Raw genomic sequence first — 18,705 nt, forward strand, 5'->3', positions numbered from 1 at the left:
TGAAAAACCATTCAACAAAGATAGATTTATGACCAAATAGCCACATTAACTGGTGAGTCTACCAAGCATTTAAAGAATAATTATTATCATTTCTTCTCAAACCCTTCCAACAAAAGATATGAAGAAGAAATACTTGACAGCATTACCCTGATACAAAAGCCAAAGACAGTACAAAAAAAAAAAAAAAGAAAACTACAACCCAATATCCCTTATAAATATGTAGGCAAAATATCTCAGCAAATACTAACAAAATACTAGTAGCAATACTGTATAATCAAAGGATTGTATACTGTCAGCAAGTGAGATTTATCCTAAAAATGTGAAGGTGGTTCAACATATTAAAAAAATCAATCAATGTAATATATCACAATAGTAAAATGGAGAACCATATGATTATTTCCATTGATGCAGGAAAAGCAATGATGAAATACAACACCCTTTCATGATAAAAATACTGAATAAACTAGGAATAGAAGGGAACTTCTGCAACATGATAATGGAATATATGAAAAACTGACAGTTAATATCATGCTCAGTGGTGAAACACTGAAAGCTTTTTTACAAAGATCCAGAACAAGACAAGAATGCTGCATTTGTCACTTTTATTCAACTCTGGCTAGTACCAGAAGTTTCACCCAGAGCGATTAGGCAAGACAAAGAAAAAAAGACATCTAAACTGGAAACAACAAAAAGAAGTAAAATTATATCTGTTTGTAGATAACTTGATATTATCTGTAGAAAGCTCTAAGGAATCCAACAAACCATTAGAACTAATGAAAGACTTTAGCAACGTAGGCACAAGGTAAACATATGCAAATTAGTTATATTTCTATATAGTTGTAATGAACTATCAGAAATATTTTAAAATTCCATTGACAATAGCATCAAAAAATAAGATATTCAGAAATAAATCTAACCATGGAGGAATACACAAAACTTCACTGAAAGAAACTAAGGAGAGTTGAAATAAATGAGAAGACATTGTGTGTTCATGGGCTGTACAACAGTAATGTTGAGATGACAATACTATCTAAAGTAGTGTTCAGATTCAATGCAACAACATCAAAATCCCAATGGCGTGTTTTCTTTTTCTTTTTTGTTTTTTGGCAGAAATAGAAATACTCATTCTAAAATTCATACAAAAAATTCAAGGGACCTGACATAGACAAAACAATCTTGAAAAAGTGTATTTTCCAGTTTCACAACCTACTACAAAACTATAGTAATAAAAAGATTGTGGTACTGGTATAAGGATAGACATATAGACCAATAGAATAGAACTGAGATCCTAGGAAGTAGTCCTCACGTATATGGTCAATGACTTTTCAACAAAGTCATTTTGTTGAAATGGCCAAGACCATTTAACGGTGGAAAGAAAAATGTCTTCAATAAATAATGCCAGGAGAGCTGGATATGTACATGCACAGAATGAAATTAGACCCCTACCTTGCATTATGTAAAAAACATTAACTCAAAATTAATAAAATACTTAAACTTAAAGACTAGAACTATGTATCTCTTAGAAAAAAATGCACAGGCAAATCTTTATGACCTTTGATTTTTAAATGATTTTTGAGATATGACACAAAAGCACAGATAGCAAAAGAAAAAATATGTAAATAAGAGTTAATCAAAATCAAAAACTTTTATGCATCAAAGGACCCTATCAGGAGAATGAAAAGACAACCCACAGTGTGTGAGAAAACATTTGCAAAACATGTATGTGGATAAAGGCTTAATATCTAGAATATATGATGAACTCCTGTAACTCCTGCAACTTTTTGTACTGTGACAAAAACCTAAAACTCCAAGTTAAACTAGTCAAAAGATGAACAGATATTTCTCCACAAAAGATATACAAATGGCCAATAAGGACAAGAAAAGATGCTAAACTAAATTATTCATTAATAAAATGCAAATCAAAATGAGATACCACTTTACATCCAGTACTGTGGCTATCATAACAATAATGAAACAGAAAATGTGTTGATAAGGGTGTGCAGAAAATTGGAAAGTTCATGAATTGGCTGCTGGGAATATAAAATGATGCAGTTGCTGTGGGGAACATTTGGTGGTTCCTCACAAAATTAGACATAATTCTATGGAATTCCACTGGAATTTCCAGAAATTCCACTCCTAAGTATTATAACTCCCCCAAAAAATTTGACAGTAGGGTGTGGAATGGATATTTTTACACCAAAGTTTGTTGCAGCATTACTCACCATATTTAAAAGGCAGACACAATTTGTGTCCATTAACAGGTGAATGGATAAACAAAATATGGTACATGTATATAATAGAATATTATTGAGCCATTAAAGGGAATAAAGTTCTGATACATGTTACAATCTGGATAAAACTTGAAAACATGTTGCTAAGTAAGCCAGACACAAAAGGACAAATACTGTACGATTCCATGCATTAGTCTGTTCTCATGCTGCTAATAAAGGCATGACCCCAACTATGTAACTTATAAAGGAAAGAGGTTTAATAGACTCACAGTTCCACATGGCTGGGGAGGCCTCACCATCACGGCAGAGGGCTGATGAGGAGCAAAGTCAAGTCTTACAGGGCCGCAGGCAAGAGAGCTTCTTCGGGAGAACCCATATTTACATAACCATCAGATCTCATGAGACTTATTCATTACCATGGAAACAGTATGGGGGAAACTGCCCCATGATTCAATTATCTCCACCTGTCCCTGCTTTTGACACATGGGGCTTATCACAAGTCAAAGTGAGATTTGGGTGGGGACACAGCCAAACAATATCTTTCCACTTATATGAAATATCTAGAACAGGCACATTTCTGAAGACAGAACGTAGATTAGTTTTTACCAGAGACTGGAAAGGGAGGAATGGTGAGTTATTGCTTAATGGGTACTTCGTTTCTGTTTGTGATGACAAGAAGCTTCTGGAAATAGAGATGATGGTTGTACAACACTGTGAATATGCTTAATGCTACTGAATTGTGTACTTAAAATTGTTGAAATTTTAATACAATAAAAATTTAAAATATGAGCTATTCTTATATGTTCTAATAATTATTCTTATATCCATGGTTATTTGAAAGGTTTTTGCTTAATTGCCTAATATTAAGGTTTTTCTGAACATATTTTTATTATTGACTTTTAATTTATTTCTGTATTGGTCAGAGTACAAGCTCTGTATGATTTAAATCCTTTTATATTTATTGAGAATTATTTTATGGTCCAGTATTTGCTCTGTCTTGATTAATGTTCCACAGACACTTGAAAAGTAGACTTGATTATTGTCACTTTTACTCTATTGATATCTGTTTCACACATTTTGAAATTTCATTATGCTCACTCATTTAAGATTGTTAATTTTACAAACTGACCCTATTTTGATTATGACTTGACACCTTTATCTTTAGTAGTAGTACTTGTATTTTAAAGACCACTTTATCTAATATTAATACGGGCACACAGATTAGTATTTGTATGGCACATTTATATCCACACTTACGCTTAAATGTTGTGTCGATATCCAAAGTGTGTTTCTTGTGAACAGCATAGTGTTGGGTCTTGTTTATTTATTTATTTATTTAATCTCATCTGAAATTCTGTACCTTTTAAAGATTTTTATTTTATTTTATTTTATTTTATTTTTTTGAGACAGAGTCTCGCTCTGTCGCCCAGGCTGGAGTGCTGTGGCCGGATCTCAGCTCACTGCAAGCTCCGCCTCCCGGGTTCCCGCCATTCTCCTGCCTCAGCCTCCCGAGTAGCTGGGACTACAGGCGCCCGCCACCTCGCCCGGCTAGTTTTTTGTATTTTTTAGTAGAGACGGGGTTTCACCGTGTTAGCCAGGATGGTCTCGATCTCCTGACCTCGTGATCCACCCGTCTCGGCCTCCCAAAGTGCTGGGATTACAGGCTTGAGCCACCGCGCCCGGCTATTTTATTTTACTTTAAGTTTCAAGATACATGCACAGAACATGCAGGTTTGTTACATATGTATACATGTGCCATGGTTGTTTGCTGTACCCATCACCTAGGTTTTAAACCCCATATGCGTTAGGTATTTGTCTTAATGCTCTCCCTCTCCTTGCTCCCCACCTCCTGACAGGCCCCAGTGTGTCCATGTGTTTTTGTTGTTCGACTCCCACTTATGAGTAAGAACATACGGTGTTTGGTTTTCTGTTCCTGTGTTAGTTTGCTGAGGATGATGGCTTCCAGCTTCATCAATGTCCCTGCAAAGGACATGATCTCATTCTTTTTTATGGCTGCATAGTATTCCATAGTGTATATGTAACACATTTTCTTTATCCAGCCTATCATTGATGGGCATTTGGGTTGGTTCCATGTCTCTGCTATTGTAAATAGTGTGCAATAAACATACATGTGCAAGTGTTATTATAGTAGAATGATTTATATTCCTTTGGGTATCTACCCAGTAATGGGATTGCTGGGTCAAATGGCATTTCTGGTTCTAGATCCTTGAGGAACCCTCTTCCACAATGATTGAACTAATGTACATTTCCACCAATAGGGTAAAAGTGTTCCTATTTCTCCACAGCCTTGTCAGCACCTGTTGTTTCTGGACTTTTTAATAATTTCCATTCTGACCGGTGTGAGATTGTATCTCATTGTGGTTTTGATTTGCATTTCTCTCTTTTTTTTTTTTTTTTTTCATTTTCAGATGGAGTCTCACTCTGTCTCCCAGGGTGGAGTGCAGTGGTGCGGTGCAATCTCGACTCACTGCAAGCTCCACCTCCCAGGTTCTCGCCATTCTCCTGCCTCAGTGTTCCAAGTAGCTGGTACTACAGGCGCCCGCCACCACGCCTGGCTAATTTTTTGCCCATGTTAGCCAGGATGTTTCTTGATCTCCTGACCTGGTGATCCGCCTGCCTCGGCCTCCCACAGGGCTGGGATTATAAGCCTGAGCCACTGCACCTGGCCTTTATTTGCATTTCTGTAATGATCAGTGATGATCAACTGTTTTTCATATGTTTGTTGGCCACATAAATGTCTTCTTTTGAGAAGTGTCTGTTCATATCATTTGCCCACTTTTTGATGGGGTTGTTTGTTTTTTCTTGTAAATTTGTTTAACTTTCTTATAGATTCTGAATATCAGACCTCTGTCAGAGGTGTAGATTGCAAAATTTTTCTCCCATTCTGTAGGTTGTCTGTTCACTGTGATGTTAGTTTCTTTTGCTGTGTAGAAACTCTTTAGTTTAATTGGATCCCATTTGTGAATTTTGGCTTTTGTTGCCATTGCTTTTGGAGTTTTTGTCATGAAAGCTTCGCCCATGCATATGTCCTGAATGGTATTGCCTAGGTTTTCTTCTAGGGTTTATATGGTTTCCAGTTCTTCTGTATTTATTTACGTATTAGAAACAAGATCTTGCTCTGGCACACAGTCTGGGGTGCAGTGGCATGATCATAGCTCCTGGTCGTAAGGGATCCTCTCACATTGGCCTCCTGAGTAGCTAGGACTGCAGGCACATGCCACTGTGCCCAGCTAATTTTTAATTTTTGAAAATTTTTTGCAGAGATGTGATCTCACTACCCATCTCTTGCCAAGGCTGGTCTTAAACTCCTGGTCTCAACTCATCCTCCCACCTCAGGCTCCCAGAGTGCTGGGATTACAGGCATGAGCCACCAAGCCCAGGCCCTTTTATACTTAATGTAACTTTTTATACTTTTATACTTAATGTAACTGTTGAGATGATTAGGTTTCAGTGTACCCTATTGCTATTTGTTTTATGTTTGTTTCTGTTTCTTTTTTTCTCTATTTTTTCTTTAGTGTGATTGTCTTTTAATATTGTGTTTTATCTCTTCTACTGGCTTTTTAGCTATGCTTCTTTGTTTTAATTTTTAAATTGTTAGTTGCAAGATTACAATACGTATCTTTATCGCAGTCTACCTTGAGTTAATATTTCAACATTTTTGTTCAGGTAAGAACCTTAAACTGGTATAATCCCAATAATTTTCCTCTATTATGCTAGTTTTTTCACATATATTTTGTGTAAGTCATCACAAAATATATGTGCATGTTTGTTGTAAGTCATCAGGAATTAATGTTGAATTTTGTGAAAATTCTTTTACAAGTCTTTCAAGATGATTCTAGGGGTTTTCTACTTTATTTTATTTATATGATGTACTATGTTCATTGGGTTTCAGATAGTAAGCAAATTTGCTTTACTAGGATTAAATCTACAGAGTTATGATGCATTACAGTTACAGATATTGTTGGATTTAATTTGCTTCCATTTTGTTAAACATTTGCATTTACACTTGTGAGAGATATTGTTTGGCACTTTTCTTTCTTCTGATGTCTCCATCTTGCTTTTGTGCCAAGCTAATACTGGCCCTATAAAATGCTTTGGCATATGTTCTATTCTCTATTTGCTGAAAATGTTTGTCTATGACTGGTATACTTTAGTCTTTAAATGTTTGATGGGATTCACAGGTTAAGCCATCTGGTTCTATGCTCTTCTTCAAGGGAATATATTTAATTACTAATTCTATTGTTTTTACTTTATATAGATATACTGGGATTTTCTATTTTTAAGTCAATTTTGCTACTTCATAACTTTCTAGGAATTTGATTATTTCATCTCTGTTTTTAAACTTCTTAATGTAAGTTGTTCATTATATTACCTTGAATTCTTTTTATATTTCTGTTCAATCTGTTGTGAGGTTCTATCTTTCATTCCTTAGAGTAAAAGTCTGTGTCTTCTCTTTTTCATCTTGATGATTCTAGTAAAGTAGTTACAAATTTTATTGATTATTTCAAAGATACAACTTTGAGTTCTATTGTTTTCTCTGTTAGTTTTGTTTCCTGCTTCATTAATTATTGTTCTGATTGTTATTATTTCTTCTCTTCTATTTCCTTGCTTCATTTTTTTAGTTTCTTAAGTTCAAAGGTAAATAATTGATTTGAGGCTTTTTTCTTTTTTCAGTAAAACATTTGAATCCATAAGTTTCCCTCTAAACATTATTTTAGCTTCTTTTCATATACTTTGATTTATTCTGTTATTATTTTCCATGTACTTAAGATATTCTCTAATTTCCCTTGTGATTTGTTGTTGGAAAAATTGGTGATTCCAAGCTATTTTGTTTAATATTTGTTCTGTTTAATTTCTCAACACATATATAGACATATTATCATTTTAGACTGGGTTTTCTGATACAAATATTAGATGTTTTATTTTGGAGATGAAACAAAGGGCAGCATGGGTAAGAAAAAAGAGAACTAAGGGTATCTAGAAAGGGGAAACAATAGTTATCACTTTATAAGAAGCCACGAAACTATAGTGCATTTGTTGGAAGGAATATCTGCTTGCAATGAAACACTTTCAGGTGAGCCAAAAATAGATACCCAGCCTCAAAGTAGATTATGGAGAGAGGAATTTCCTTCTTTAGCTTCCTTCTATCTTCTTTTCCCCCAGCAAAGTATTCCCCAGACGGCATTAACTCCCTCATACATCCAGACTGTATCATTTTGCTCCTTTAATGGTGAGATGGAATGCCAGAGTCCCAGGTCACCTATGGGTTCCTAGTGGAAGAAAGAGCTAGAGTCTCTGGGCAATCACTGCTGGACCTGGCTATGTATCAGAGGCTATACTACTAGGACAGCTTATGGTTTTCATAGCAGCAGAGCAATTTGGGCCTGAACAAGGTACCACAGGGTATGACTGGTGGCTATGGCAGAGTAGGTGGCCAAAGATACATGAGACAGCTTGATCCATGTCCCTACAAAGGACACACTTTCATTCCTTTTTATGGCTGCATAGTATTCCATGGTGTATATGTACCACATTTTCTTTATTCAGTCTATCATTGATGGGCATTTAGCTTGATTCCATGTCTTTGCTATTGTGAATAGTGCTGCTATGAAAATAGGTGTGCATGTATTTTATAACAGAATGAAATACAAATCCAAACCACAATGAGATACCGTCTTACACCAGTCAGAATGACTGTTATTCAAAACTCAAAAAACAACAGATGCTGGCGAGGTTGTGGAGGAAAAGGAACACTTTTACACTGTTGCTGGGAGTGTAAATTAGTTCAACCACATAAAGACAATGTGGTGATTCCTCAAAAACCTAGAGGCAGAATTACCATTCAACCCAGCAATCCCATTACTGGGTATATACCCAAAGGGACTGAAGACTTCATTTGAAGGAAGAACTGCTGATGTGGTAGAAGTAGCAAGAGAACTAGAATTAGCAGTGGAGCCTGAAGATGTGACTGAATTGCTGCAATCTCATAATAAAATTTTAATGGATGGGAGTTATTTTGTATGGGTGAGCAAAGAAAGTATTTTTTTTTTTTTTGAGATGGAAACTACTCTTGGTGAAGATGCTATTAACATTGTTGAGATGACAACAAAGGATTTAGAATATTACATAAATTTAGTTAATGAAGCAGTGGCAGGGTGTGATGGGATTAACCCCAACTTTGAATGAAATTCTACTATGGGGTAAAATGCTATCAAACAGCATTGCATGCTACAGAGAAATCTCTCGTTAAGAGATGTCAGTCAATGCAGCAAACTTCCTTGTTGTCTTATTTTAAGAAATTGCCACAGCCACCCCAACCTTTAGCAACCACCACCCCAATTAGTAAGCAGCCTTTGAAATTGAGGCAAGATCCTCCACCAACAAAAAGGTTATGACTTGCTGAATGTTCAGATGATTGTTTGCATTTTTAGCAATAAAGTATGTTTAACAAAGTTATGTACATTGAATTTTAGACATAATGCTATTGCACACTTAATATGTTACAGTATAGTGTAAACATAATTTTTATATGCGTAGGAAACCAAAAAGCCTGTGTGACTCAATTTATTGCAGTATTCACTTTACTGTGGTGGTCTGGAACTGAACCCACAATATTTCTGAAGTATGCCTGTATAAAGAAAATAATTGAGAATGTATTAGATGTTTAAAGTTTTTAAATAGAAATTTTCATAAATATCCTCTGTTAGTGTTTGACCATGTGAATAAATTGATTAGAATATATGGAGAGAAAAAAATAGTATAAAAGGAATAAGGGAAAATACAGAATATACATGACACCAAATGTATAGCTATCATAAGTGAAGTAGATTACAGAGAAATAATCTATATGAAAAAGACTGGAGGAAGAGCAGTGGTTTTGGACACTGACAAATACAAATTTGGAGTCATGCCATTGCTCTGCTGGAGATAATCCTGCTTAGGATCTCATTTTCTTGCCTGTTAATAATAATAATACTAATAACAAAACTCAGTATATCACAGCATACCTATTATGGTGAATAAGAAGAATATATTTTAAGTACTTTGGATAAATTGAAGGGATAAGGATGTAAAAATAAAGGAGAGAGAAAGTTTAAACAACTTTGTTTGATGGTGGAAAATGAAGGAAATTTGTTTACACTACTCTTGTCTTCTCCCATTTTAATGTCTTCATTGTTTTGGTAATTGGTTAGTTACTAGCACTCTCCAGAAACTCCAAGAGTCCCAGGATTCAAAGCTAAGCCTCGATATTTACAAAGGTAATGAGTCTGTCAGCCATGGGAAGTCAAGTGCTCTTACTATTTGGTATTGCTCACCTCAAACCTAACCTAAAGGGACACCTTTCTTGGGGGATAACAGTTCATTTGTCTTCATGCTAACTCTATCAAGGAATTTTCCTGTGCAGAAAACAGCTAGTTTCACTAAGCTCTGTATGTGCGGTGTTTTTTATGTAGTGCACTGACAGCCAGTAACCGAACCTAATCCGTCAAACTCATTTCACCTAAGACCTCAAGTATAACTCCAATTCTGATCCTTAAGGTAAAGGTGTCACTGAAGTACTTAGTTCCTGAACTTTTGTTTTTGAACATATAGTACTCTGGGAGTTGGTGAAGAAGTGTTATTTCTCTTGTACTGAGAAATAAGTCATTATTTTTGGATGTTGCATTTAAAAATATTACGTTTGCCCTGTAATTTGCTTATAATAGCTGCAACCTTATTCAAGCAGCCATTGATAGAGGTGTTCTTTTGCAGCAGTAGGTTTGCAGTTTAGTAAACTCTGTGGTTTTAATTTTTTAATTTAATGCAAATGAATCATTTGGAAACACTACATTATTCCTGGTAAGATAAAAATCAGGTATTTTAATTTTGCCTAAATTTCAAAAATTAATCATAAGAATTTGGATGTATACCATTGATCTTTAAAAGAATCCAACACTTTTAATTGTGCCATGTATTTTTAAAGCAATTTCGTGGAATAGTTGTATTTTAATATATCTCAAATTTATTTATGCCAGCTATTTAATATTTCTCATGATTGACAGGGCACTAAAACTGGCATTTCAGAACTATTTCTGTTCCACAAAATGTCTGCCCTTTGTTTACTCTTGTGTTTGTTGGACGATTTAGTGTTTTCTGGAGAACAGGGACCATTTACAGATATAAAAAGACATGTAGTAATATTTGCTCTGTAGATACATACTATGAAACAGCTAAAAAAAATGGGTAAGAAACCGTCAAAACCAAAGATTATGTGTATCAGTAAGCTAGCAGAGCTTACTGTGTTGTTAATGATCCTACTTCAGTAAGAACAGTAAAACTCCTGTGGTATATAACTGACTACTATTTTATGTGGAGGAGTTATAACAACTTAGAAAAGAAATTTAAGATGCTTGGTCAGTGTGTATTTTTTTTTTAAAAGACCATTATATTACCGTAGAATATTTACATCTATTAGTTTTACTTTTAATATTCAGAATCACATGATGGACCAACTTTTACCTTCAAAAATTAGTCTAATATTGCTTTGGAGAAATGAGAGCAGCAAACATTCCCGGATTCAAATAACATTTGGAACTGTATTTTTAAAAAGATGTGATTGTTAAGTAGCATAAATCATGTTATAAAATGCTGTCTATTTAAATTTCTTGGATCTTTAAGAGAAAGAATTTATTTTATTGAACATTTATGCAAGAAGAGAGTATTCTTATTTCCTGATAATGCTTAAGTCTCTAAAAAACTGAATTTTAAATGGGTGTCAAAACTTTGGCATAATGTTTATAAGAGAAGTAATTTATAAGACAGTTGTATTTGACCATAGTTTTAACTTTTTTTAAGCAAATTGCATTATGATTATTACCCTATCATTACATTTCAATTAGAATCTATTTAAATATCATTGATATAATTTGGAAATAAGTATTTGCAGCAAGTCAGATTTGAATTAAGGACATGTAAATACATTCTGGTATTTCTAAATTTAAGTCTCTCTTTTAAAGTAGGCTTAAAGATAATAAAAGCATATATAACATTTTTTCCAATTTGTGAGTCAAGTTGGAAAACGGCAGGAGTTTATTTTAAGTAAATATTCACTGTCTAATGAAACACATGAGATTAAAGCATCAAAAATCTGTGGACACAATTATTTACTTTCGGTACTCAAAAGATCATAACATTGCAATTCAGCCTTAGCAAGGATGACGGAAAAAGTTCTTACTATGTTAAATGCCTTGGAAACTTTCCCCAAATCATAAACTCAGTACAATATTTTTATCTTAAATGCATAACATTTAAATGCCATCTCTACAATTATCATTCTCTCCCACTGCCCCTCAGCAACTCCATCTTATTTCACTGATCTCCGCACCACAAGAGAATAAAAGCACCTGCCTCTCTAAATAAATAAACTCAGGCTTTGGTTCCTTGGTGGCTCATCAAGGGAGTTCAAAGATAAACAATTCAATCAATTACTTGGTTTTTTCTTTATTAGAATAAAATACCAGTTTAAAAGATTTTTTACAGATGAACAGAATATTATTTTGATTGAACACATAAATTATTTTGGCATCGTGTTAAACCTAGCCTCAGGGTTGCTTACTTAAAAATAAATCTACACTTTTAAACTCTTCCTTGGGATACTAGTCTTCTAATTGGCAGATTTCAGATTATTTTCCCTATTTTTCTTTTCCGTTATGATATTGCCTGGCTAGTTACAGTCTCAGCTTTCACTTCTAATCAACCTTATTCACAAACTGACTAAATAATCTACTAAGATGTTGTGAAGACGTGAAGAAAAGATACCATTGACTCAAAGTACCTTGTTTACCCCTAGCTATAGATCTCTTGTTTCTCATTCACAAATTCCTTTTTGTGGGTCAAAGCCTGTGAGAACTATTTGTTATCAGGTACATGCATGTGGGATTTAGTTTACCTCAATAAATATGTGTTGAGAGCTGTGGGGAAGGAAAGAATGACATAGATTCTTCCCTTAAAGAGTTCACAATGTAATGAGGAAGGCAAATCTTTAAGTGGAAAATTTAAATATTTGCGTATGTACTAAGGGAACACAGAGAAAACTCACTGTATTAGTCTGTTCTCACACTGCTTTAAATAAATACCCAAGCCTGGGTAATTTATAAAGGAAAAAGGTTTAATTGACTTACAGTTCTGCATTGCTGGGGAGGCCTCAGGAAACTTATAATCATGGCGGAAGGCAAAGCAGGAAGAAAGCTTCTTCATATGGTGGCAAGAGAGAGAAGAGTGAATGAGCAAAGGGGTAAGAGCCCTTATAAAACCATTAGATCTTGTGAGAACTCACTCACTATCATGAGAACAGCATGGAGGAAACCACCCCCATGATCCAATCACCTTCCATCTTGTCCTGCCCTTAACAAGTGGGGATTTGAGATGAGATTTGGGTGGGGACACAGAACCAAACCATATCAACCACTTACTGTAATCTGCGGCTGCGGACAGCACTGGGGAAGACAGTAGATGATATGACCATTATCTGGGCTCTTAAAGGGTAAGCATATGTTAGCCTGGCATCAGAGTATGTGTGTGTGTGTGTTTATGTGTGTGTCTGTGCACATGCATGGGGTGTGTGTTGGGGGCATGGAGAATGGGCCAATGGATGGTAGAGAGATGAAAGACATTTCAGCCAAGTCCATGTAACTTATATTAACATGCTTTAAAAAGGCATGAAATAATATTGTGTACAAGGGATTGAATTCAAAAGTCACTTATGGATAAGAAGAAAGTAGTGAGAAAAGAAACTAGATAAGTAGATGTGGTCAGGGCATAACAGGCTTTATATTCCATCCTAAGGATCATGGCCTTTATTCTGTAGGTGGTAGAGTAACATTAAAGCAGAATAATGACAAGGTTAGGTCTACAGTTCAGAGGAGTCATTTTAGCAAAAGCTCAGAGGAATGGATTTCAAAGAGGGCAACTCCGCAATGTGGCAGGTAAAGGGTAGGAGACTATGGCAACAGTGCAGCCTTGATTAAGGGCAGCGGTAAAATGTAAGGAGAGAAGATGACATATATGAGAGCAAAAAAAGCTATCATGCCTTTTATTCCCACCATTAACCTTTTATATTAGAGGAGCACAGGACATGGAGAAGGAGACCCGTGCATGTGATGGAGTAGTGTTGAAGATTAAATAAGTTAATGAACATGGTCAGTACTATAAAAGTGTTTGCTATTATTATTATTATCGGGGGCAAGGAAGAGTAAAACTCAGAATGATTTACTGACCTTAACATACAGGCATCAGTGGAGAGCTGCACTCATGGTCTAGACCCTGGGGACATGGATCTTTCAGAGTCATGAACAGAGAAGATAAGGCATGCAAAAGAGAGAGTCTCGGTAGCTGTAGACAAATGGAAACTATCTTTCAAGCTATATCAGTGCACCAAGGGGACACAACAGAAGTAGGGTGTGCTCTGAGTCATTTCATGCAGAAAAACGGGAGATGTTTGGATTAGCCACAACTTCTGCTGTCCCTTAAATAGCAGCAGGATGCATTCCGAATCCCCTGAAAATAAGTGTCATTGCATTCTCTTTTGTGCTACCATCCTCGGAAAGTACACTAGGAAGATGCAAAAGCATTTGGATAGAAATCCATAGAAGTGACACATGTACATTCCATCAGCATTTTTGCTTTGCTCAAGGATTTTTGTTGGACCTAAAAAAACTCTGATCTGTTTGGAAAGAGGATTTGCATTTGCAAATAGATTTACAGGCAGATCCAACAAGCAGCACTTTGCCATTTGCAAATCCACTTGAAACATCTGGGTTCCTGTCTAGCCCGAAAATTCTTATATAAATGGACAACCCTAAGATCATAGTTTGGACACGATTTTTTAAAAATCAAGATAAATGCTAAGTAATTTGCATAATTTGTTGGTTTTGAAAGCACAACCTATTTCGTTAACAAAATAAAAGAACAAAGAGAAACTCACCTTTTTCTGTTAAAGGAGAATTAAATAAGTGAAATCAATAAACAACAATAAAAGCACTTTGACTTCGTTAACTGGAGAAAGGCTGTGTGACATTTCCGTGAAACAAGCTTGTTAATAAGGATTTTAATTTAGACTGAAATTCTACCTCTTCTCCTAATGGTAAAATACATTTTTTTAAAAAACTGTATCGATGACTTATTTATTGTGGATCTGAAGATATATCCTAATTGCAACTTTTTTATATAAAAAGGAAACTAGTGAGGTTCTTCTCTAGTATAAAAAAGTATTATAATATAGCCAATATAAGATTTAGTCAGGCTAAATTTATATTGTACCAGTAGACTGCAAGAATTCCATTAATGCTCCATTGATATCATCAATGAAGAAAAAGGCAAAATGGATGCATTGCTTCTGCTCCACTGGGTCTGTAATGAAGCAGCATTATAGCAGCTGCTGTCTTTTTAAGCAGCTTTGCTTTTTTTCCCAAGGCATCACTTGGTATATTGCAAGATTCTCCAGAAAAATATCTTTTGACCTTGTGGTCCTTTCTTTTTATTATTTTTTTCCCAAGAACCATGGCCTTCCACTTGCCACCGTGGTGCTATGGTGTAATTTAAAATGTACAATGGAAATTTCAAATAAAAAGGAAGAGTTTGAGATTGGTACTGCCAAAGGCATCTGTGGCAGTGGATCCTAATAGTTCAGGAATCTTGGCCATTAGAAAGTTTCACAGCCTTTAGTGATACGATGGAGAACCTGCTAAAGGAGTGGAAATCTCAATCATTCTTTCCTTTCCTTGGTTAAGAAAATATATACAAAGCTTTCTACAAAGGTAGAATTAATATTTTGTCAAACTTTAAAGCCATAGTGCTGAGCTAGATTCCCATCCAATTAGCCTGTTTGTTTCAGCTGTTGGCATACATGACCCTGTTTGTCATTGCCAAATCTTTCATGCAGCAATTCACTCTCATTGCTAAGGTGGCCTAAATGAACAGCCAGGTGTATTGAAGTTAGTTCATTCTCTCTCTCTCTCTCTCCTGTTTCTGTGTGTGTGTGTATGTCTGTGTGATTTGACAACTTCTATACACTCACCCGAAAGAACAGAATAGAAGATATTTCAAGGCTAAAACTTTTAAATGATGAAACTTCAACTTTTGAAATTATGTTGCCCTGGGCATCCATATTAATAGGAGGGACAATATATGCAAAGAAGCACAAGAAAAATGTAAAGAATGCACTAAATCAGCTGCAAATAAGAAATTATTAAATAATGATAATACTTGAGCTACCTTTCTAAATTCTACAAGGTGAAGTTCTGGGTTTCCTATGATCTAAAAATATCTGACACTCTGTAGGTATTCAGAACATATTCTCATGGTTTTCCAATGAGAATTGTTCTGAATTCCAAAATTTCCCATTCATTGCTTATAGAATATTACTCTTAGATGACCTAGCTCAGAATTAAGACATACAATAATAGGCTGCGCATGGTGGCCCACTCCTGTAATCCCAGCACTTTAGGAGGCTGAGGTAAGAGGATTGCTTGAGTTCAGGACTTTGAAACCAGCCTGGGCAACATGATGAGACCTTGTCTCTACAAAAATTAGCTGGACATGGTGTTGTGCACCTGTAGTCCAGCTACTAGGGAGGCTGAGGTTGCAGTGAGCCAAGATCACACCACTGCACTCCAGCCTCGGCAAAAAATGACCCTGTCTCAAAAAGAAATCTCCAGTGATAATTCTTACTCTTGCATTTACTTATGCACTGAAACTCCTGCCTCTCTTCATCTGAGCTCCGCCAACAGATATATATATTTTTTTCAGTGAATGATACTACCATTTATCTACTGCTGACAATAGCCACTTGGATGCCATCCTAGATTTATTCTCCATACTCTACTGCAAATCAAGTTATTTGGACCTATTAATTTTCCATCTGATATAGCTCTCAATTCCATTCATTATTCCTCACCATCCTCACACCTCTTAAGTTTAGACTTTGAGTGTTCTTCCCTTTGATTACTGATTATTTCATTTGATTATATTTCAAAAAGTTTACCTTTCTTGGTCTTCTTCCTTTCTTTCTAATTTATTCTGTACACAATTATCAATGATCTTTCCAAAATGTCACACCAGTATGTCACTCATCTATTTTAAAGGTATCAATGGTTTACCAGCTTATTAAATATAAAATCTGAACTCTTTAGCTTATGCAAGGCCCTTCCTGATCTGCCTTCTTATGCCTTTGCAGAATTACCTTTTCCTCTATTCTTATTGGATCCTTACCAAACTGCTTGCAGTTCCTGAAATTGTTCCATACTTTTTCTTGCCTCTTTCCATTTATATGTACTATTTCCTCTACACAGAATGTTATCTTCCTTTTCCCCATGATCAGTTTCAACATTTCACTTAATACAGTGAAATTAACACTCCTGTGTGAATCTCCATGCTATGAATTTTGGTTTCTCCATAACAGTTAGTGTATACCTTCAGCACAGCACTCATAATTTTATAATATGATGCCCATTGTACTCATTTCTTCTAGCATGACATGAGCTTTCTGATAGTGAGGATTGTGTCTTAGATCTTTGTCTTCAACAGCAATTTTATGCTTGACTTGAGTTCATTCATTCAGCAAATACTGATTAGGTAGTTATTATTTGTAAGGAATTCTTCCAGTCATTGGAATGAGCAAGTCAAAGCTCCTACTTTGTAGGCTGAATTTTGTCTTCCAAAGCTCAAGTAAGCTTACCTGGTTGGCAATACGCCATACGTATTGTCACAAATCATTTCTGGGAGAAGAAAGTGTTGTTCAAGATACATTTGGAGAGGACACCTGGAAAATCTACACGTGGAAGTCTTGAATATGCCTTACATACTTCTTTCCTTGATTAATTTTAATCTGTGTTCTTTCACCACAATAAACTGTAACCATGAGTATAACAATTTCCATCAGTTCTGCTGGTCATTTTAGCAAATCACTGGCTTTGGGAAACTTGACCTTGCAGGTCTTGTCATAGAGATTGGGCATGGGAACTCTCTAACTTTTCAGGGGCTAAGAAATGTGGGGCAAGTAAATATTTGTGAGCATCACTGTGCTTGCCACTATCCTGCACAACCTATTTTCCAACTATCAGCTAGAGAAATTCTCTAAAAAGTACATCATTTTACCTTTCTGCTCAAACCTCTCCAATGATTTTTCAGTTTATAGGATAAAAACCAGATTTGTTAATGTGGATTACAAAGGACATATATATTACAGTCTTTTGCAAACTGCCTGATGTCAGAGCCAACTAGTTTTCCTGGCAAGATAACAGCTACAACCCAACTGGCTTTCCTTGAGCATTTTAAGCATGTATCTGTCTTATGAATTTTGAACTTGTTATTCCCTTTGCCCTTAATATTCTTTTCACTCTTTTCCCCATATATCGCTTCCTGAATACTCTCTTCAGTACCTCCTACTCTACTGTGCCCCTTAAATTCCTGTAGTGATTTTTACAGGGGCATCCCCCACATAGGCATCCCTTTCTTAATGCAGTTTTCCATTGCCCATCTGCCTGACCATATGGCCAAACCACTGGCTACCACTCATGGGTCAGTAAAAGCCCAGACATAGTGGACTTTTATTGCCATTCAATTCTTTCATCACGGCAAGGAAAAATGGTATGCAAATAAACTCATCGAACTAATTTGTTCTTACCTTCTTCAATCAGTCATTTCACATGCTGGTCTTAGTGCAGCAGTCTTGCAAACAGGAAGCTGTGTTTCAACCTTGAAAACACCATCTATAAACCAAGCATGTCTTTGTTGGTCAACAGAGAGCTGTTCCCAGGGCACTGTCCATGTGACCATAGGATCTCTCAGTTACTCATGTGGTTCCAAGTCAGACCTATGGAAAAGAAGGCTCAGTAATCACCATCCTGCATTCCCTCAGTAACATGTTTCTGCACAAACCACACTTATTTTATTATGAAACTCTTCTGGGTACTACCCTCTTTATAAAAACGTTTTTTCATCATCTCCCAAGACGTTGTGGGTATTTCCGGTTTCAAGATTATCTTATGTCCTTCAGTCATAGGAACAGTCTCAATTAATGTCCAACAGAGACCAAGGAATTTGTTCCACAAGCACCTGTATTGCATAAATATTCAATTACAAGAAAGAGGAAAATGGTTTTTGAGAAGAAAAAAAAATAGGAGACTTCACCCAGTCAGAGGGGTCTAAGAAGGCTTTCTTAGGAAATTTAAATCTATGCTAATGTCAGATTATTTTAGCCAAATGAAGAAGAGTGTTTCAGCCAGAAGAAATATGGTGTGCAGAGACCATGAGTTGAGAAAAAGCCTGGCACATTTAAGGACCTAAATAAGAGCTCCAGAAGAGTGAATGTGAGAAAGTGGCCCCAGATGTGGCTAAAAGCCTACAAAGGCCAGAGGTTTTAAGACCTTAATTCTTATTGCTGTATTTTTTAACATCAGCAACCTTATGTGTATTA

This window comes from Theropithecus gelada, chromosome 11, assembly GCF_003255815.1.
Source record: "Theropithecus gelada isolate Dixy chromosome 11, Tgel_1.0, whole genome shotgun sequence".
In the NCBI taxonomy this organism is placed as follows: domain Eukaryota; kingdom Metazoa; phylum Chordata; class Mammalia; order Primates; family Cercopithecidae; genus Theropithecus; species Theropithecus gelada.